Here is a 24,039-nt window from a genome sequence, read left to right as displayed (position 1 = left end):
TTTCAACAACCTTAAAAAGCTAGGAGGGGACTGGATGATTTATTTCAAGCTGTGAACGAGAATCACTACAAACCCAGATAACTATATCCACCAAAGATATCTTCTACTACTGAAGGAGAAATAAAAGTTTTCACTGCAAATATTGCTAAGAGAATTGATTATTTAGCTCTACTAATGAAATCCTAATCACAGAAAAGAAATATGTAGAAAAAGAAAGATATATATCTCTACTGGCTACAGGAAAGAATTAACTATACTCCAATAGTAAATAAGCAAATGCAGATTACTATATAAATGAAAAAACGAACTGGAACTATGAAGGGCTTACAGTATACCTCACATTTATATGGTCCATCTTCACCATGCATAAGCATGTGTCTTTAAACATATACAAGGATGTCTTTCCGAAACTCCACTCTAAAAGTATGAATTAATTTCATATATTTGAATATAACTACATAACTGTGTCCACTGAAGACTTTCCCAATAGCTTTCATTCACAGATTTTCTTGCCGATGCTTCAGAAAACATTAGGGAAAAGAGAAAGGCTTTTCATATTGTTTACATTTGTACAGTTTTTCTTTAGATTTTGACACTTATATGATCTGTGTTCATTTTGAACTGTAACAGAATTATTTAGGACTGAATTAATATGGAGGAGAGCTTCACAAACTCACATTTCAAATAGTATTTCTCTACAAAGACTTTTCTTGTGCATACTAAAATATAGATGGGACCCAGTTAAATTTTTCTACATATTGACTATCTTAATTAGGTTCACATTATGTTCAGCCACTTAACATAAGAGTTTTCTTTTGAAATTTGGCATTCACTTCCAGTATCCTGGTCTTCTTGTACTGTATCTTTAGCAGCCAGATTTCTGGAGATATTCTGTATCTCATCTTTGCAGAAATTTAGAATGTTATTGTTTTTGATTGCCACAAATCAAAAGACCTAGACTAGCAGGATGTATGAAAAGCCAAGGCCTGTCTACTTTTTGTTTTAATAAAATGTACCTCACTGGAAAAGCAAAACATAGCCTTGGGGTAAAATACATAAAATATATTCCAAGCTAACAGAACAAGAATGAAAGAAAAGATATAAATCTAATATCTGACTAAATGCAAGGCAATAATCTATGCAGGGTGCTTCTAAACATATACACACTAAACTCCAGCACAGTCAGTTTCATTAAACAAATACTGCTGGGTATAAAGGTGAAGAATGACTTCAACACAATAATCATAATCATCTAGATAAAAAAGTCAACACAGATATGTTAGCATTAAATTACTCTATAAATCAGACAGACTGAATAGCACATAATATTCGATTCAACAGCGGTAGAATGCGTATTCTCAGCAACCTACTGAACTTTTTCCAAAGTAGATTATATTTTAGGACATAGGACCAGACTTAACAAATATGAGAACATTGAAATAATTTCTAGTATTTTACCTGATTAGAATGTAATAAAGCTAGAAACCATAAGAAAAAAAAAACTATAGAAAGATGTGTTAAGTGGAGATTTAGTCTTTGTTGAATGGTACATTACAGAAATCAGAACAGAACTTTCAGAGTTCTAGAACTGAACAAAAACAAAAGCACAACATACAAGAACTTATAGGTTATAATGAAAGTAGTTCAATAGCAGTATCAGTGGGCAAGCAAGACATATATGCAGGTGCTTGCCACAAAAATCTAAGGGTGTGTTGAGTTCAGTCCCTAGGAACCACTTGGTACAGGTAGAGAACAGACAAGTTATCCTCAAATGTCCACACACATGTAATGACATGCATACATGTACACACACACTAGGAAAATGTATCAAAAGTAATAAAACACCTGAAAAAAATCTCAAATTAGTAATTAAATGATGTACCTCATTTTTTTTAGAACACCAAGAAAAAGTGAAATGCAAAATTGGCAAATGGATATTACGAATAAAGCTACTACAAACATGGTTGAGCAAATGTCCCTGTTATGTACTTGAGCAAATTTTGGATATATGCCTAGGAGTGGTATAGCTGGATCTTGAGGAAGCACTATTCCTAATTGTCTGAGAAAGCACCAGATTGATTTCCAAAGTGGTTGTACAAGTTTGCATTCTCACTAGCAATGGAGGAGGGTTTCCCTTTCTCCACAACCTCTCCAGCATGTGTTGTCACTTGAGTTTTTGATCTTAGCCATTCTGGTGGGTGTCAGGTGAAATCTCAGGGTCGTTTTGATTTGCATCTCTATGATGGCTAAGGACGTTAAGCATTTCTTTAAGTGTTTCTCTGCCATTCTATATTCCTCTACTGAGAATTCTGTTTAGCTCTGTACCCCATTTTTTAATCGGATTGCTTGATTTGTTGCTTTTTAACTTCTTTAGTTCTTTATACATTCTGGATATCAGCCCTCTGTCAGATGTAGGGTTGGTGAAGATCCTTTCCCAGTCTGTAGGCTGTCGTTTTGTTTTGATGACTATGTCCTTTGCTTTACAGAAGCTTTTCATCTTCATAAGGTCCCATTTGTAGATTGTTGCTCTTAGAGCCTGTGCTGTTGGTGTTCTCTTCAGGAAGTTGTCTCCTGTGCCAATGAGTTCCGATGTCTTACCCACATTTTCTTCTAACCGATTTAGTGCTTCTGGTTTTATGTTGATATCTTTGATCCACTTGGACTTTAGTTTTGTACAGGGTGATAAATATGGATCTATTTTCATTTTTCTGCATGTGGACATCCAGTTGGACCAGCAACATTTGTTGAAGATGCTGTCTTTTTTCCACTGAGTGGTTTTGGCTTCTTCGTCAAAAATCAAATATCCATAGGTATGTGGGTTTAATTTTGGGTCTTCTATTCGGTTCCATTGATCCACTATTCAATTTCAAGGCCAATACCATGCCATTTTTATTACTTTTGCTCTGTAGTATAGCTTGAGATCAGGGGTGGAGATGCCTCCAGATGATCTGTTGTTGTACAGGATCGTTTTGGAAATTCTGGGTTTTTTCTTTCTCCATATGAAGTTGATAATTTTTCTCTCAAGATCTACGAAGAATTGTGTTGGTAACCTGGAAACAACCCAGATGTCCCTCAGTTGAGGAATGGATACAGAAATTGTGGTACTTTTACACAATGAAATACTACTCAGCAATTAAAAATGACGAAATCATGAAATTTGCAGGCAAATGGTGGGACCTAGAAACGATCATCCTGAGTTCAGGTATCCCAAAAGCAGAAAGACACACATGGTATATACTCACTTATATAGTCCTATAAGATAGGAAAAATATACTGAAATCTAGCCACCTAAAAAAGATAAACAAGAAAGAGGACTGAGGGTATGATGATCAATCCTCACTTAGAAAGACAAATGGGGTGGACATTGGATGTAGGAGCAAACAAGTAACAGGACAGGATCCTACCACAGAGGGCCTCTAAAAGACTGCCTAGCAGTGTATCAAAACAGATATTAAGACTCATAACCAAACCTTGGCAGAATGCAGGGAACCAAAAAAGGGGGGGCAGTTAATACGACCTGGAGAGGACAGGAGTTCCACAAGGACCAAATATATCTGGGCACAGGGGTCTTTTATGAGACTCTTTCTCCAAACAAGGACCATGTATGGATGCAACCTAGAGCCCCTGCTCAGATGTAGCCCTTGGTAGCTCAGTATCCAAATGGGTACCCTAATAAGGGGAACAGGGAATATTTCTGACATGAGCTTGACGACAGGCTCTTTGACCTCCCCCCTCCCCCAGGGAGGAGCAGTCCTGCTAGGCCACAGAGGAGGACATTGCAGCCAGTCCTGAAGACACCTGATAAACCAGTATCAGATGGAAGGGGAGGAGGTTCTCCCTTATCAGTGGACTTGGAAAGGGGCAGGGAGGAGATGAGGGTGGGAGGGTGGGATTGGGAGGGAAAGAGGGAGTGGGATACAGCAGGGTTACAAAGTTAACAAACTGTAACTAATATTAAAAGATAAAAATTAAAAAATAAAATAAAAATATAAAAAACATTAAAATGAGAATATTTTCTATTTAGCAAATCATGTTTTACTTAAATTGGAAGAGATAGATAATTTCTCATTAAAAATATTGTCATCTAAAGAGGAGTGAATTAAAATGTTTGGCAATTTCAAATATAACTGTAAAATGCAAGTCTGAAAATGGTAATAAGTTTTCTTAATTTATCAATAAATTCATAATAAGATAATACTAGGAACCATGACTTGTAATAGGAGGAATATATTTTGCAAGAACGATTATTATCCTTATGCTATTTTTAAAATTCTGGGTAATCAATAGAATGCATATGCTTAATGAATGTCTATGTATGTTTTTATTTCAAGAGAATATTTAATTTTGGAAATAGTTTTAAAATTAAACTTGTATAGGTCTAATGACAAAATAAATATCTTTAAACAACTGTAAAAAAAATTGGTGAATGGAAATAATTGTAAAGAACTGGTCAGAAACTAGAAAAGCATAAACCAAAATAACACAAAGAATAAAGTAACACAATAACACAAAAATAACATAAAGAATAAAATAACACAACGAAGCAAAAGTCTGGGTTGTAAAAAAATGAATGATTCCTCCCCTGGGCACCATATCCCTACTCTGGCAGAAGACTCCTGCTCTCCTGAAGGCCAAACTGGTACCTGCAATTCCAGAGACCACACCAGTTCCCAAAGAACCCTAGATGCAACACTGGTATTCAAAACCACAGAGGTCAAAAATCAAGAAGCAAAAATCGCAGCTAAGACTCCCTTCTGGACCTGAGGGCTTGCTGCTCATGAAAACAACAGGATACTCAGGTCAAAGACTAGAGAAGAAACAGAAACCATGGGAAAAGCATCTATCCAACAAAGATAAACTCACAAATCAAGACCTAAACTTGTCATTATCTTGAATCGATGTCTAGAGTCCAGTGTAAGAACACATTCAACAGCCAGGGCAACATGGCACCACCAGAATCTATCCTACTACAGCTCTCAACATTTCAAGTCAGCTGAAACACAATAAAATGGCATTAAAACTAATATTTTATAGATGATATAGGTCCTTAATGAGGAAATAAGTAAATTCCTTAAAGAAATTGAGGAAAAAAAAAAACCAAACAATTGAAGGGAATGACTAAATCCCTTAAAGAAAACAAAGGAGAAAAAAAAGCAAGAAAAATAAATAGGTGAAGAAAATTAATAAAAGTGTTCAAGACCTGACTAAGGAAATAGAAGAAAATACAAGCTGAGGGAATCCTGGAGATGGAAAAATCTAGGTAAGCAAACAGGAACTACAGACACAGCATCACCAATAGAATAAAAGGGATGGGAGAGAGATTCATAGATGTAGAAGATATGATAAAAGAAACTGAAACATCGCACAAAGAAAATGCTAAATCTAAAGAAATTGCAGACACAAAACATCCATGAAATATAGAACACTATTAAAAGAACAAACCTGAAAATAATAGGAATAGAAGAAGGCCATCTTAAAGAACTAGAAAACAGGTTTAACAAAGTCATAGAAGAAAATTTTGCTAACCTTACAAAGGAAATGCCTATAAGGGAACAAGAAGCTTATAGAACACCACATAATAATCAGAACACTAAATGTACAGAAAAAAAGAGGAAATATTAAAAACTACACGAGAAAAAGGCCAAGAAACATGTAAAGGCAGACTTAATACAATTATACCCAACTTCTCAATGGAGATTTTAAGACAGAAAAGCCTGGACCGATGTCTTGCAGACCCTAAGAGACTACAGATGACAAGACTGTTACACCGAGAAAGCCTTTCGATCGGCATAGATGGAGAAAACAAGATATTCCAACAGAGATACACCTGCCTGTGCCTCCCTAGTACTGGGATTAAAGACAAGCTATATCAAGTCTGGCTACAGCATGGGAAATCTTTTCATCTTCAGATATCTTCTTCAATTTTATTTTTCAGTCTTGAGCTGTCCTAGAAGCAGAAAGACACATATGGTATATACTCACTCATATAGACATATAACATAGGATAAACCTACTAAAACCTGTACATCAAAGAAACTAATTAAGAGAGAGGACCCTGACTAAAATGCTCAATCCCCTTCCCGAAAGGCAAAGAGGATAGACATCAGAAGAAGAAGGAAACAGGAAACAACCTAGGAACCTGCCCCAGAGGGCCTCTGAAAGGCTCTGCCCTGCAGACTATCAAAGCAGACACTGAGACTTATGGCCAACTGTTGGGCAAAGTGCAGGGAATCTTATATAAGAAGTGGGAAATAGTAAGATCTGGAGAGGACAGGAACCCCACAAGGAGAGCAACAGAACCAGAAAATTTGAACACAGGGGTCTTCCCAGAGACTCATACTCCAACCAAGTACCATGCATGGAGATAACCTAGAACCCATGTACAGATGTAGTCCATGGCAGTTCACTGTCCAAGTGGGTTCCATAGTAATGGGAACAGGGACTGCTTCTGACATAAACTGATTGGCCTGCTCTTTGATCACCTCCCCCTGAGGGGGGAGCAGCCTTAGCAGGCCACAGAAGAAGACAATGCAGCCATTCCTGATGTGATCTGATAGACTAAGATCAGAAGGAAGGAGAGAAGGACCTCCCCTATCAGTGGACTTGGGGAGGGGCATGCACGAAGAAGGGCGAGGGGGGATGGGACCAGGAGGGGAGGAGGGAGGGACTTATGGGGGGATACAAAGTGAATAAACTGTAATTAATAAAAAATATATATGTATATTATATAGAACAAATATGTTTAAGCCCAGTATAATGTATATATGTCTGCATATAATATACAAAACATACATACATATACATTGTACATAACTGTTTTATATACCTATATATGTACATGCACATACTCACACACATATACATATATTAGATGTTCAAAAGAAATTGTAGTTTCAGACCATGAATTTTAAACTATTATAACCTGGTTCCAACAAAAGATAATTAGTTAAAATAAACATCATTACAATCAGAAAAAGAAAAAAAAAGAAGTTGGATATCTCTTGAAACAAGGATTTGACTGGCTCCAAGGAAGCCAATGACAGTAAACAGTAAACAGCAGTAAAGAGCTAAGGGAACTGCATCCCCTCTCCCACTAACCCTTTCTCTGTCCTGCCTAGTATTGGAAGGGATTGGGGTGGAGTAGGGAGAAAAAGATATAAGAAATGTAAAAAATGAGTTTTTTGTTTGTTTGTGTGTTTGTGTGTTTTCTTTTCTTTTCTTTTTAAGTATACCAGGATGCCAAATCCCTCCCCTCAGAGCTCAGGGAATCCTGACAAAAAAGAAGGGGAACAAATATAAGAGCCAGCAGGGATGGAGGACACCAGGAGAACAAAACCGCCTGAATCAACTAAGCAAGGTACAAATGAGCTGACAAAGACTGAAACAACAAGCATGGGAGTGTACCAGGTCCTCTGCATATGTATTACAGGGATTACCTTAGTATTTTTATGGGACTCCTGCCATGAGAACAAGTGGGTCTCTGATTCTTGTGCCTGCTCTTGGAACTCTTTTCCATTTGTTGATTTCCCATGTCCAACTTTGATATGATGACTTTTGCGTCATCTTATTATATTTTAGTCTTTATATTTGTTATTTAATTATTTTTATTATCATATTTTTTCATGCTTTGTTATTATATCTTAGAATCCTGTACTTTTCTAATGAGAGACAGATTAGAGAGAAGGTGGGAAGCAAGTGAAAGGATAGAGAGGAACCTATAATCAGGATATATTGTATGAGAAAATAATCTATTTTCTTTTTTATTCACATGAGATTTGGAAATTTTATTTTTTTATTAAATTGTTTGTTCAGTTTACATCTCAATTGAAACCCCACTCCTTCTTCTCCTTCCAGTCCTACCCTCCCACCCACTTCCCCCAACCCCTACCCCCAGTGCCCCCAGTACCAACCCACCCTGGCACATCAAGTTTCATCAGGACTAAGTGCCTCCTCTTTCACAAAAGACAAGGAGGCCCTGCTGGGGAAACAGGATCCAGGGGGAGGCAACAGTCAAAGTCAGACACAGCTCCTGCCTCCATTTGTTAGGAGTCTCACATGAGGACTAAGCAGCTCACTAGATTCATAGTGTAAGGGCCTAAGGCCAGTTCATGCATCTTCTTTGCTTGGTGTGGTTAAGTCTCTATGAGACCTTATGGGCCCAGGTTAGTTGACTATGTAAGTCTTCCTGTGGTGTCCTTGACCCTACCAGCTCCCTCAATCTTTCCCTTAACTCTTCCACAAGACTCTGAGTTCTGCCTACTATTTGGCTGTGAGTCTCTGCATCTGTTTCTATTACCTGCTAGATAAAGCCTCTCAGATGACATTTATGCTAGGTTCCTGTCTGCAAGCATAGCAGAGCATCATTAATAGTGCCAGGGTTTGGGTTTCTCCCATGGGATGGGTCTCAGTTTGGACCAGTCATTGGTTGCCATTTCTTTAATCTCTGTACCCTCTGCACATCTTGTATCCTGGGCAAATTTTGGGTTCAGGGTTTTGTGGGTGGGATGCTGTGCCCCTCTCCACATTAGAAGTCCTGCCTGGCTTCAGGATGTGACCACTTCAGTCTCACACTCTTCATAATAGCCACAAGTAATATAAAATATCTCAGGGTAACTCTAACCAGGCAAGTCAAAGATTGGTATGACAAGAACTTCACATCTCAGAAGAAAAAAAATTGAAGATCTTAGAAGATGGAAAGATTTCCCATGCTCATGGACCAGTAGGATTGACATAGTAAAAAGGGCCATCGTATGAAAAGCAATCTACGAATTCAATGCAATTCCCTTAAAAATTGTAACACAATTCTTTACAGATCTTGAAAGAGCAATTCTCAACTTCATATGTAAAAACAAAAAACCCAGGATAGCGAAAACAACCTATAATAAAAGAACTTCTAGAGGTATCACCATCCCTGATTTCAAGTTGTATTACAGAGCAATAGTAATAAAAACTCCATGAAGTAGCATAAAAGAATCAATTTTCAATAAGAGAAAAAGTAGAAAGAATGAAAATTGATAATAGCTAAAAATCAGAAGATTATTAGGGAGTAACTTGAAAATCTATAAAATGTAGAATAAATTGATGTTATATCTAGTGATTTATACATATGATATTAAGTAGAAGTCAGAGTATCTGTAGGAAGGAAGAGATATACCAAGAAGGGAGAGGATAGAGAAAGGAGTGTGAGGAATGAATGCAGTCAAAGTGTATGATATACCTAGATGAAAAATTCTTTCTGAAGCCCATTACTACATATGGTTAATATACACCAATCAATCAAAAAGAGTAGCCTTTAATTAAAATTAGTTATGTGTAAAATAAACTGAAGGCCTATATGGCCAACAAGTATGACTATAATACACATCATTTAAAAACACTGAAATAATTCAGATTTGTAAAACCAAACTAAAATAATAAAGAAACAAAATTCTAAGGGAAGGATGCCCTCTTCAAGTGTGTGTAGATCTAGTATGTGTTTAAAGTAGACTTTTCAAAACAGTATACAAATATAAATTTGTGGGAGTACTTATGTGCTGAGAGTATTTTATATAGTTTTAAAAGTAAATTAATCTTCACTCACTTTTGCCTAAAATACCCTGCTCATCAAGATCACTATAGCTTGAAAGGATGACATTTAACACCTTACCCAAAAGATTACAACACAAGAGGCTGCAAGTTGAAGCACCTTAAATTGCTTTTCCTTATAATGGGATTAACATTTTCCTATTTGTATCAGAGTTTAGAAGACATGACTTCTTCAATCATCCTTCTTTATGTGACAAGATTGAAACAAAAATTTGCAGAACAGTCCTAATCCCTCATAAATGCCAAAGGGCACTGAGCCTATAAAAGCTTTTCTTGGGTGTGCTAAGAAAACTGGAGTTTAAAAGGAGACATAACTTCAAAATGTGGACATTAAAAATAGAAGCAGAAATTTTATATGCAGAGGAAATAAAAAGAGGACAAAGAGTTCAGTGTGGCTTCAACATAAAATATGTAGGAAAATAGAGATCACCAAAAATGGAGATGGGAAAAACTGTAAATTTACCTGAATGAAATATTAAACATTATGGTATGCATCCCTTGAGAGACTGTGGACCTCCATGTTGGGTATGTAGAAAGAGCTGAGTGATGGAAGCAAACAGCATGATTGCATCCCACATCTACAGCAACCATCTGCAGCCCAAGGAGTGGCCCTACTTATTTCCTCTGTGCCTCAGTGTTCTGATCCCAACTCTGTGATTCTCCATTGATGTGTTCAATGCAATACTTCATTTTAACGGTTGGTCACACTTAGAATATGTCAATAAGTGACTCCATCTGTTTTAATTTATAAAAACTGCCTATTTTCGCACTCTTGAATCCATGGTCTTTACAGAACATATCAGAGTCCAGGTAGATGGATCACACTGGGGTACTGCCAAACCTTGGAATACTACAAAAAATGGATTTTAATCTTGAATGTGATTTGTAATCTCATGTGGAGGTCTCTCAAGTCTGTTGCCTCCTCTCAGAATTAGCATCATGATATTAGAGTGTGCCCCTACCTCTACTACACTAAGATCCCTGAAAAGTATCACACATATGTCACTCCTGTTCTGAGACATACCTAGAGAACAAGTTTCTATAGCTCATTATACATATTAATACTAAAATAGATACATTAGCCTCCCTGTTTATATAGATTTTGCATATGTGGTTTCAATGAACCACCCACTGAAAACATTTGGTAAAAAATTTGTTTATTTACTAAACAATTGCAGGTCTTTCTTGTCTTTGTTCTCTAAACAATAGTGTAAGATCTATTCATGTAGTGTTTACATTGTGTTAGGTATGATAAGTAACCAATATCTGAGTTTATTAGTTTTCTTCAATGTCTAATAAAGAATTTTCTACCTCCATTTTACCTCTATGTGGTAGTTGTTCTGTGTACCTTACAGAAAACATTTCTATGTCTCAATAACAGTATTTTATATAATATGATTCACCTAAATATTTATAGGGGAAACCTAAGGTAGTATAAATGCTAAAGGGAGGGCATGCATAGAAAGTATGTAAGCATTATGACCATTTTACATAAGGGGCAAGAACACCCACAGAACCAATCCCTCTTGAGTTCTGAAGTCCAATGTGGTGTTCAAGTTTGAGGTGGCTCAACACTGACTGGCCTTTGTTGGCACACGTTCTGAAGCCACCATGTCTGAGATTTCAGGTTTCTGGAAGTTAATCATGGCTTCCAGTGAAGATTCAGTTTCCTGGAAGGGACCGTGGTTGTGAGATCAGAGTGGGTTGGCACTGGCACACATCCACAGGGCTGTGTCTATTTCCTTGTTTATAGAAATCCTTTGAAACACTCAGGAGACTCAGAAGCACTCATGGCTACAGTCTCCTGGGAGCACAGATCTGCAACAGGCCAGGACACAAATCCTGCTGGGGTTTGCCTGCCAGCTGTATGAATCTTGTTAGGGGTTCCTTGAAGGGAACTCTAATTAACATTCAGGCAAGAGCAGCTCGGAGGTTGGGGGAGTGAGTGAATCATTGTCTGACACAGTAAAAGGAATTTTTAGCCCCCTTTGTACTGTTGGGCTTCAAAAGAATTGAAAACAAAGCTATTTTAAGCCCGGGGGTCAAATTGTTAAAGTGGATCCTCTCATTAAATTAGCACTGGAGATGCTGGAAGCATTATTTTCAGGTGTCCCACGACTCTGCTCTTTCTTGACAGTCTTAACATTGTGAAGTTGTCCTCTTGACATTTATTCTTGGTCCAGGATATTTGGCAAAGAGTGTAATGTCAAAAGAACATAGTCTGACTTATATGCTTTGCCTTCACTTATCTCTTTTACTAGGTATATCTCTTTTTAAAAGTCAAATTGTATATAAATATGTGTATAAAACATACCCATATATCATAATTATAAATCTGAGAATTTTCAAGCTGCTCTATTTTCACAAATACAAGATACATATGTTGTCAAAGGGAACATACACAAAAGTAGAGACTGGTGTGATACTAGTAAGTATCAAAAATATGGAGCAGTGAATTTCCCAACCAATACTTGAAAATTTCAGTTGGAATTCACCTACACAAGGCAGCCAATCAACAAGGCCTATAGGGGACAGGAGTTCCAAAAGGAGACCAACAGAGCCAAAAAATAAACTGTGCCCTGGGGGCCCTGAAGAGAATGATGCTCCAACCAAGGACATTGCAAGGAGAGGACCAAAACCCCCTGCCCAGATGCAGTCCATAGAGTCAGTCTCCAAGTGGGTTCCTTAATAAGGGGAGCAGGTGTTTTCTCTGGCATGAATTCAGTGACAGGCTCTCTGATCACCTCCTCCTGAGGGTTGCAGCCTTGCCAGGCTACAGAGGAAGACAATGCAAACAGTCCCAATGAGACCTAATAGGCTAGGGTCAAATAGAAGGGGAGGAAGTCCTCAGCTATCAGTGGACTAGGGAAGGGGAATGGGAGAAAAAGGAAAGAGAGTGGGATTGGGAGGAGATGAGGGAGAGGGGCACAGCTGGGATACAAATTGAATAACTTGTAATAAATGATAATAATAATTTTTTTTTAAAAAAAAAAAAAGCAAAGCACCCAGATTCCAACACAGGGAGTAGGCTCCATCAATCCTGCTGTGGGACTCAGGATCTATATTTTAGACAATGTTTCCATATCATTTTGACATACTGCGCATTTGGGAAGACTATCCTGATCAGAATTTTAAAGAAACCTACTTGAACATTTTCATACTTGATTTAAAATGTATTTAGAAACATAAAACATGTGCCAGGCCACAGAGGAAGATGATGCAGCCAGCCTTGATGAAACCTGATAGACTAGGGTCGGATAGAAGGGGAGGAGGTTCTCCCCTATCAGGGGACTAGGGAAAGGTCATAGAGGGAGAAGAGAGAGGATGGGTGGGACTGGAAGAGAGGAGGGAGGGGGCTGCAGCAGAGATACAAAGTGAATAAACTATAATAAAATATTGTAATAAGTAAAATAAAAAACAAACATGACCTAAAAGAGAATGAAGGATCCTTTCAAGTGTCAGCTGTGATTATGCACATTAATCTTAATGCAGTAAAACAATGAAATACTACTCAGCTATTAAACACAAGAAAATCATGAAATTTGCAGGCAAATGGTGGAACTCAAAAAAATTGTCTCGAGTGAAGTAACCCAGAAGCAGAAAGACACACATGGTATATACTCACTCATAAGTGGATATTAGCCAAATAATATAGGATAAACATACTAAAAACTATACTCCTAAAGAAGCTAAACAACAAGAAAGATCCTAGGGAAGATGCTCAATCCCCACTCAGAAGGACAAACACAATAGACATCAGAAGCAGGAGAACACAGGGAACAGGACAGGAGCCTTCCACAGACAGCCTCTGCTGATCTATGTATTGAAGCAGAGGCTGAGACTCATAGCCAAACTTCGGGCAGAATGCAGGTAATCTTATGAAAGAAGGGGCAGATAGAAAGACCTGGAAGGGACAGGAGCTCCACAAGGAGAGCAACAGAGCCATAAAAACTTAACCCTCGGGGCTCTGCAGAGACTGATACCACAACCAAGGACAATGCATGGAGAGGACCTAAAACCCCAGCTCAGATGCAGCTTATAGACTCAGTATCCAAGTGGGTTCCCTAGTTTGGGGAGCAGGGACTTTGTCTGGCATGAACTCAGTGGCAGGCTCTCTGATCACCTCTCCCTGGGTGGGGGCTGCCTAGCCAGGCTCAGAGGAAGACAATGTAACCAGTCCTGATGAGACCTGGTAGGCTAGGATCAAACAGAAGTGAAGGAGGACCTCCTCTGTCAATGGACTAGGGGAGGGGCATAAAGGGAGAAGAAGGACAGAGTGTGTTTGGGAGGAGATGGGGGGGGCACAGTCGGGATACAGATTGAATAAATTGTAATAAATGATAAAAATAAAAACAGCAACAGAAAAAATGTAACTTGAAATTAAAACCCTTGTTTTCAAAACCATTTCTTAGAATTTCTTTTCCCTTATGTTATAAATAACAGTAACAGCTTAAGAAAGAAAAACAAATAGAATTGTTTTAAATATAAATAAAATAGACCAAAACTTTGAGGCTAGTTAGCCAACAGGTGGACCACATATAACAGAATTATCTATCATCTCTTCTATTATCTATCATCTCTTCATCCGCAAGCCTTATTAGCCAAAACACAGCCTGAGTGCAATGGTCCCAGAAAGCAGGCACTGTATTCATAATAGCCACTACTCTATTTTTTAAACCTTTGCATATGTTGTTTTATGCTAATTAAATAGAAGAGGGTTTCATTGTGCTACCTTTTAAAATATTTATTTATTTGTTCAATTTACATCTCTATGGTAAACCCCTCCCTCCTCTCCTACTAGTCCCATCCTCCCTACCTTTTTCCCCAAACCCTCTCCCCTACTCCTTAGAAAAGGGGACCCCCTCCCCCTACCAACCCACCCAGTTGTATCAGGACTGCACACATCCTTTTCCCCCGTGGCCTGTCTAGGCAACTCCACCAGGGGGGAGTGATCAAAACACAGGCAACAGAGTCCATGTCAGAGACAGTCTCTGCTCCACTTATTATGAGACCCACATGAAGACCTAGCTTCCCTCAGCTGTATCTGTGTAGGGCGCCTAGGTCCAGTCCATGTGGTTCATGCTTCAGTCTACGTAAGCCCGCCTGGGCCATGGTTAGTTGGCTCTGTTGGTCTTTTGTGGAGTTCCTGTCCCCTCCCTTCTATCCTTTCCCTCACTCTTGTACAACTCTCCCTGCACTCTGGCCAACATTTGGCTGTCAACATCTGTTTCTATTTGTTGCTGGATGGAACTTCTCAGGGGACAGCTACGGTAGGCTCCTGTCTGCAAGTATAGCAGAGTGTCATTAATAATATCAGGAGATGGCTTCCTCCCATGAGGAGAAGAGTGGTCTCCAGTAGGGAAAGGCATTGGTTGGGCATTCCCTCAATCTCTGCTCTATTTTTATCCCTACACATCTTGTAGGCAGGGTACATTTTGGGATGAAGTTTTTGTGGGTAAGTTAGTGTTCCACTTCCTCCATTAGGAGTCCTGTCTAAGTAGAGGGTGACCTCTTCAGTCTTCATGACCCCCTACTACTAGGAGTCTCAGCTAGTTTCACCCTATATCCTCCCAGAAGCTTACCCTGTCTTAGGTCTCCAGCTTGTTACAGAGATCTCCCCTCCCCCATTTCCCTTCTTTCTGCAGCAGGCTTTCTGTCCTCCTGCCCCAGATTTCCCCAGGTCTAATCTCTACTGTCATTTCTCTCTGCACTCCCTCTTCTACTGTGTTCCTTTGCTCAAGAGTTTCCACTGTCTATTCTATTTCCACTTCTGAGTGAGGTTTAAGCATCCTCCTTTGGATCCTCCTTGTTACTTACCTTCTGTAGGTCTGAACTGTAGTATGGTTATCCTGTATTATATGGCTATTATCCACTAATATGTGATTACATACCATGTGTGTGTTTTTTGGGGTTTGGATTACCTCAAGTCCAAGTGGATCAAAAACCTCAACAAAAACCCAGAAACACTAAATCTATTAGAAGAGAAAATAGGGATCAGCCTTGAATGTATTGTCTCAGGAGACAACTTCCTGAACAGAACATAGCCAACTCAGGATCTAAGATCAACAATTAATAAATGGTACCTCATGAAACTGAAAAGCTTCTGTAAGGCAAAGGACACTGTCAATAGAACAAAATGGCAGCCTGCAGAATAGGAAAAGATCCTCACCAACAAAGATTCTCATTTGACAAAGGGCAAATATCCAAAATATATGAGGAAATCAAGAAAATAAACACCAACAAACAAAATAATCCAATTAAGAAGTAGGGTACAAAGCTAAACAGAGAATTCTCAACAGAGGAATCTCGAATGACTAAGCAGAACTTAAAGTGGAAAGGGGCAGGGAGGAGATGAGGGAGGGTAGGGTTGGGAGGGAATGAGGGAGCAGGCTACAGTTGGGATACAATAACCTGTAACTAATATTAAAAAATAAAAATTTAGTTAAAAAAAGAAATGTTCAACATCCTTAGTCATGAGGGAAACGTAACTCAAAAGCACTCTGAGATTCCATCTTACACTCATCAGAATGGCTAAGTTCAAACACTCAAGTGACAACACAAGGATGTGTAGAAAGGGGAACACTCCTCCATTGCTGGTGGGAGTGTAAACTTGCACAACCACTTTGGAAATCAAGCTGGTGCTTTCTCAGAATATTGACAATAGCTCTACCTCAAGACCCAGCTATACCTCTCCTGGGCCTGAACCTAAATGTTGTTCTACCATTCAATAAGGACATTTACTCAAGTATATTCATATCAGCTTTATTCATAATAGCTAGAATCTAGAAACCACCTAGATGTCCCTTAACTGAAGAATGGATAAAGAAACTGTGGTACTTTTACACAATGGAATACTACTCAGCTATTAAAAACAAAGACATCTTGAAATTGGCAGGCAAATGAGTGGAACTAGAAAAAATCATCCTGAGTGAGGTAACCATTGTGCTACTTTGATTCACACATGCACATAGCACTTTGATTGTACTTATTTTTGCCCTAACCCACACACTGATCTTCCTCTTCCCCCACAGTCCCTCTTTTACTTTTCCTGTTGTTTTTTGTTTGTTTGTTTGTTTTGTATTATCACACATGACAATAGGTTTATTCATATCTTCATACGTGCGTATTATGTGCTTTGCTCATATTTACCCAGTTATCCTCTCCTGTTCACCCTTGTTTCCTATTAGTGGGGGCAAGTAGCCCCTATCTGTTATCATATTATACAACTGGATTAGGAGGCCACATGTGATACTTGTCTTTCTGAGCCTAACATATATAGAATGGTGTAATGGTCTCTAGTCACACAATCTTCCTGTAAATAAAGAAAAAAAATTAAAGGCTTTTAAATTAGTGAGTGAGTGAGTGTGTGTGTGTGTGAGTGTGTGTGTGTGTATGTGTAGACAAGACAGGGGAAAGGGATCCAAAGGCAGGCAACAGAGTCAGAGAGAGGCCCTGCTCCTGCTGTTAGGAGTCACACATGAGGACCAAGATGCACCATTGTTACCCATGCTTTAATATGCAGGGAATAAGAACTGGAATTTGTAACTAACAGGAATAATGAAAATTTGTTTTTTACAACTTACTTTGACAATTGTGTAGAATCAGACATGAACTAAATGAAAATGAAAAAGCAGAGTTTGCTGAAAGAAGGGAATTAAACACTACCAATTGATTTTAGTGTGAATCTCAGACTAATAGGAGAAAACGCACCTAGTCCTATTACAACATAACATGCTAAGATGATTTGATATCCATGGGAGACCTCCCTTTTCTGAGGAGAAAAGGAGGACAGGAGGATGGGGGGTGGTGGGAGGGAGGGGCTAGGAGGAGAGGAGGGAAAGGAAACTGCGATTGCAGTGTTAATTAATTAATTAAAAATAGCAAAGAAAAGAAAAAGAAGTGATAGGGAGAGACCTAGACAGCTTACTACTGTGGGGAACATCGAGGTCAGCCTTTTGGAGACCCATAGGGAATGGCGAGTGAGCCGCCGTGATTCCTATGACTCCTCAAAAGGTCCAGATCCACTGCACTCGGTGGGTGTTGGTCTACTAGAGACTCCTCACACACTAACGAAGTCTCCAACTGGATCCAAGGCTAGGACAGTGAGTGCTTCCCTCTTCTTTAGGAGCTCTCCTAAGGTGACCTTGACCCCCCACGTCGCCCACATTTCCTTGGAGTCACACCAACCTGATTGATACCGGTACTCGAGGCTAGCACGGGATGGTGTGGTTGGCATTTCAGTCATTTAAAGGCTGTTGCACTGGACAATACAGTTAGATCTGCACCTTTGAGCCTGGTCTCTGAAGTCTGATTCCTGGGATTATTCCTGGGATCCATTGCCACTCAACCCCCTTCCCTGCAGTTCATGATCCCCACATACTAGGACTCAACAGACAAAAACTCTGGCTAAGCGTATGGGGTTGGGGATGGGGTTAATATATGTATCGGTTCATTTTAAGTTGCAGTAATTAAAAATCTGAGCCTAAGTAATTCATGAAGAAACTCACTTAGCTCATAGCTTTGATAATTTGAATTTCATGATGGCATGGCACCATATGCTTCAGCTCTGGCTGAACCTCATGGAAAATGACATCACAGTAATAACAGTATGTGTAGAAAAGGGGATATGGAGCAAGGTAGGAAAACACAGAATGCCAGACTCCATGTCCTCTCCCTACCCCCTTTGCATAACTCACTATCAGAAAAAGCATGACTCTCCTCTGAGGGCAGGGTTTATGGCTTAGTTCCAGCAGGCACCACCTTATGCTCTCACTACCCTACCACCAGCACCACAGCCCAGCATGTAAAATGTGGGAGCATCCATAAACTGTATCCAAATCAAACAAACTATAATGCCAACATTCTCATGTGTCATCACCATTCAAGATTCAAATGCAAACACTAACTCTGCTGCAGTTCTTAGACTTGCCCTAACCGACGAAAAGTAAGAGATTTACAAGAGCTTGCTACAGAAAGAAGGGCTGATTCCTCAAAAGGAATGCGAGGTAGCTAAAAGGCAGTGCCAGCAGGACCCTTGTAATTACATAACACATCATCTTCTATGTATACCATCAAAGCTGAAGGGGGTAGGATCTGTGCTACTGAACCCACAAAACTGTAAAACTGTAAAAGGACATGAAACATTCAAATGACTGCATGACACAGCCATTGCCTTTCCTTCAATAACCACCAACTTTGAAATTAAGGCAGACACTGACCAAAAGATTTCCTAAAGGGAGATGAACTTCACCAACCAACTTCAGTTTCAGACACACCCAGGGCCCTCCGACACACCCATGTGCTCACGTTGTCACTTCATGATTGTGATAGCTAGAGTCACTGGAGAGGAGGAAGCCTTCAATTGAGAAAATGCCTCCATAATATCAAGCTGTCAACAAGCTTGCAGGGCAATGTTTCTCAACCTGTGGGTTGCAACCACTTTGGGGATCAACTGACCCTTTCATGAGGGTTGCCTAATACCATCAGAAAGCACAAAATTTACATTGCAATTCATAACAGTAGCAAAGTTAGAGTTGTGAAGCAGCAATGAAAGTAATTTTATGGTGTGGGTCATCACAATAGGAGGAACTGTATTAAAGAACTAGGGTTGCAGCATTAGGAAGGTTGAGGAGCAATTCTGTAGAGCATTTTTAGTTAGTGATTAATGGGGGAAAGCTCATTCCTTTATGAGTGGGGCTGCCCTTGAGCTGGTGGTCCTGTGATCCATAAGAAAGCCAGTAAGCAGCACCCCTCCACTGCCTCTGTGTCAGCTTCTGACTCCAGGTTCCTACCATTTTCCTTGCTTCCCTCAGTGGATTATGATTCGGGATAATAAAGAAACCCTTGCTTCTCCAAGTTTCTTTTGGTCTTGCTATTTCATCATAGCAGTAACAAACACGCCCAACTAGACAATGATGCATTTCTAAGCTCCTAACTCTTCCTGCAGAGCCTGTCCATTCCCATTAACCAGCGGTGACACTGAGCTAATGCAAAAGTCTTCTCAAGTCTCTTTCCAAAGAATATTGCTCCGGGCAAATAAGAATCACAAGAAACTGTTGGCATGAAAAGAAAGCCATGTTTGCTTCCCCAAAATAAATTTCCTAAGCTATCTCCATTTTCTCAGCCTTCCTATTCATCTCCATTACTCATAAATACATTTAATTTGTATTAGAGAAGCATAATGTTTTTTGGGCTTGTCCTGACCCAGGCACAGAGCTCCAGAAAGGAAATGGTAAATGTGATGAAAATCCCTAATCTCCAGGAATTCATTGCCAAGCAGGAGATACGGGTGAAGATTACAGTGGCAGAACTGAGCCATTCAAGCCTCACTTCTACTTCCACTTGCCCATTCTCCCTCTACATCTTATTCCTGAGGATTCTGAGGCTGCAACTTTCTGGAAGTCTAGGTATAGCTTATGTTGGTAATTCAGATGCTTCTCATTCACTTCATGTTTCAATTCACACTTTCACTCATTCTTTACTTTTAAACATGTGATAGATACAGTGATTGCAAGCAATCAAGCAGCATGCAAAGGCTGGTTCTTGCTCTCACCCTCTGTAACCCACATTCCCACATTTCTTATGCAACAGATAAGCTGTTCTTCATTTTAAACGGCTCCTATAGCTAATTTTTCTCCTTAATCATGAGATAAACATAGATTTAAAGAAGAGGCATAAAATATGCCTGATAAACCACCAAGTGTTTTTTCAACATGCAATGAAATGTTGGTCAGACTGAAAAGCAGGAATGGGTTTCTAATACATTCTACAACAGAGATGGACATTGAAATGTTTTGTGGGGTTTTTTAGTTTTGAAAGTAAAATTACATCATTTTTTTTTCCTTTCCTTTTTCCATCCTCAGACCTTTGCTTCCTCTCAACTTCATGCCCTTGTGTTTATAATTTCTGATCAAGGACACAATCAGCTCAGGCTGCATAACGTTACCTATGTGTATATGATCTTAGAGGGGATATTTCGTTATTGGATAACTGACTGAGCGGCTCCTCTCTGGGGAAGACAGTTTCTCCTACTCTCAGCCTTCCCCAGTTTCCCCTAATTCCCAGCCTAGGCTTGAGGCCCTATGACCTTAAGCCCTTCCATGTTGGCATCACTGGTTCCTTATACTTAGGAAAATAGGACAGTGGCAAAAGACAAATAACTTAAAAATTCATTTACATGAAAAGTCCAAAACTGACCTCATGAAGAGTAAGTTGTAGACTACCAAATACTGGAGGAACGGAAGAATAGGAGAGTAGACACAGAGCTTACGTCTGGGAGGACGGAAGTTCTGAAAGGGCTGTTAGTGTCTGCATAACCCTGTCAGCATGCCCACTGCCACTAGATTATACATTTACAGGGGGTAAAAGTGTAAAATATATGTTAAATGTATCACATATAAACAGTGTAAATAATTTTACAGATTCAAATCCCCTCCATAAAAATTCCAACTCAATTCTTCACAGAAAATAAACACACACACACACACACAAAATACCAGGATAACCAAAATAATAACAGTGAACAATAAAAGAATTGGTGATGGTATCACAATCCCTGATTTTAAGTCATACTGCAGAGCTACCATAATCAAAACATCATGGTACTAGCATATTGATTGATGCAATAGAATTAGGACACAGATATAAATCCATACTCTTATGGACACCTGTTTTTGTTGTGTTGTTTGTTTTATTTTCAACATGATTTACATAATTTAATAACAAGGTTGTTAAGGCATTAAAATATAAAAATATTCAAAGTGTAATTTTATGTGGTTTAACTTAAATTGAATCATCTAGCCCTTTTGTCTTGGGGCTGTGCAGCAGTTCTCATAGTAGGGAACCTCTTAAGATAAATAGGTGTAATTGACGAAATCATATTGCCTAAGTTTCATAATCAGCTAAGCCAACAACATTGCTTCATGACACTGTGCCTGGGCCTAGACGTATAACATCTTTATTGTGTTTCTGGTGAAAGTCCTAAGGGCCAAACCATTATACAGCATTTGGAAAGTACACCCGGCTGGGTTTTGCTGACTTGACACAAGCCTAGACATATCAGGAAGAGGAACTCTCAATAGAGAATTTCCTCCATCATACTGTCTTGTGGGAATGTCTGTAATGTATTTTCTTGATTAATAATAATAATGTGGGAAGTCCCATCCCACTTATGTATAATAAATATATATAATTTATTAGAGCGGCTAATAGGCTGTGGTGAGTAGTTCAACAAAGGCTCTAGAAGTTGTTCAGCCCAAAAGATTGGATGTCTTAGAGGTCCCAATCTGATGCTAGATCCAAAGAACTCTGGTCTATTCCACCTCTGTTGGAATCCTGAAGCAGGTTTAACACCAGCAAACAGATTTCTCTCAAACAAATTTCTTGGGACCAGGATAAATGAACTTGCCAGTGAGAATCTGGGTAAACAGGAAAAAAAAAAATCATAAGATTCCTTCTTCCATTTTCTCTCATGTAGGCTAATTCCAGAAGATATGAACCTGATTTGGGATGGGTCTTCCACCCAAAAAATCCAGTCAAGAAAATCCTTCACAGGTGTGCCCAACTTCTTGAGCAAGCTGACAATCAAAATAACCTTTCACAGACTCCATCTGAAATGTGTTTACTGTGCATTTGACAGTAACTCTTTCTCAAGCTGTTTGTGAGTTATTGATGATTTTTAAAGTTCATACTTTCACTGTGTTGTCTTTAAGATGTGAACTTATTTTAACATCTTCAATTAGAGATTTATTGATCCTCTGTGAATTGAGAAGTCAGCACCAGAATCAACATTTCTGAAAACTTCTCAATAATCACCTCTTCAGATATTATCTCTGTACATTCTGTATGGTATTTCTAGCAATTCGTTTGGATATGTTACTGTCTTAGGGTTTCATTGCTGTGATGAAACACCATGACTGAAAAAGCAAGTTGGGGAGGAGAGGGCTTATTTGGCATACACTTCCATATCACCTTTCATCACTGAAGAAAGAGCAGGAACTCACACAAGACTGGAACACAGAGGGAGGACCTGAGGCAGAGGCCATGGAGAGATGCTTCTTATTGACTTGTTCATTATGGCTTGCTCAATCTGCTTTCTTACAGAACTCAGAATCACCAGCCCACATGTGGCACCACCCAACCACAATGGGCTAGGCCTTCCTCCATCAACTACTAATTAAGAAAATGCTCTACAGACTTGCTCACAGGCCAGTCTTAATAAGGTATTTTCTTACTGTGGTTCCTTCTTTTCAGATGACTTTAGCATGTGTCAGGTTGACATAAAATTAGCCAGGATAGTTAATAATTTATCGTTTCATCTACTTATCATCATATCAACACATATTATTTCTTTTTTCCCTACTAATTCTGTATCTTTTTTCTGATCTATATTTTGATAAACAAGTTGTCTTTTCAACTTAGTTTAATTGGCTGATACACCCCGACAGAACTAGGCTTAAATATTTTCTATTGTATTTTTTTAATTTTCAAACATCATATGTTGTTTGTTTTCAGTCTACTAGATTAATTTTATAGCTTTCTATTGTCATTGATGTTTTTTAACCATCAGCTTGGTTTTTCAGTGTTTGCCTTCAAGTCTAATTACTCTTTTTATTATTCTTCTTTAAAATTTTTATTACTACTTTAAAACTACATACAATGTGTTTTAACCACGTTCACCCCTCCCCCAACTCCTCCCATATTTTCCTGTTCTTCTGACTTACCCCATTTTAGATCACTTTTTTTGTAAACACTCGTTCTGTCAAATTTATGATTATATATATATATATATATATATTTCTCTGATGTGTGGCTTTTTGCTTGGGCATTGTGATAGCCTCAATAGGAATGGCCCCCATAGATTCAAGAGTTTGAGTGCTTGGCCCATAAGGTGTGGCAGTATTAGAAGGTGTGGTCTTGTCGGAGTAGGTGAGGCCTGTTGGAAGGAGTGTGTCACTGTGGAGGGGCTTTTGAGATCTCCTATGCTTAAGCTATGTCTAGTGGAGCAATTGCCTTCTGCTGCCTGAGGATCAAGATGTAGAATTCTTACTTCTTCTCCTGTACCATGTCTGCCTGGATACTGCTATGTTTCGAGCTATGATAATAATGGCACAAACCTCTGAAACCTTAAGCCAGCTCCAATTAAATATTTTCCTTCATAAGAGTTGCCATGGATAACCTAGAACCCCTGCACAGATGTAGCCCATGGCAGTTCAGTGTCCAAGTGGGTTACATAGTAATGGGAAGAGGGACTGCCTCTGACATAATCTGATTGGCCTGCTCTTTGATCACCTCCCCCTGAGGGGGGAGGAGCCTTACCAGGCCACAGAAGATGATAATGCAGCCACTCCTGATGAGATCTGATAGACTTATATCAGAAGGAAGGAGAGGAGGACCTCCCCTATCAGTGGACTTGGGGAGGGGCATGAGTGAAGAAGGGGGTGGGAGGGTGGGATT

The sequence above is a fragment of the Meriones unguiculatus genome, chromosome 6, assembly GCF_030254825.1.
Source record: "Meriones unguiculatus strain TT.TT164.6M chromosome 6, Bangor_MerUng_6.1, whole genome shotgun sequence".
Taxonomy (NCBI): Eukaryota; Metazoa; Chordata; class Mammalia; order Rodentia; family Muridae; genus Meriones; species Meriones unguiculatus.
The sequence above is the reverse complement of the archived record's forward strand: the minus strand, read 5'-3'. Positions refer to the sequence as shown.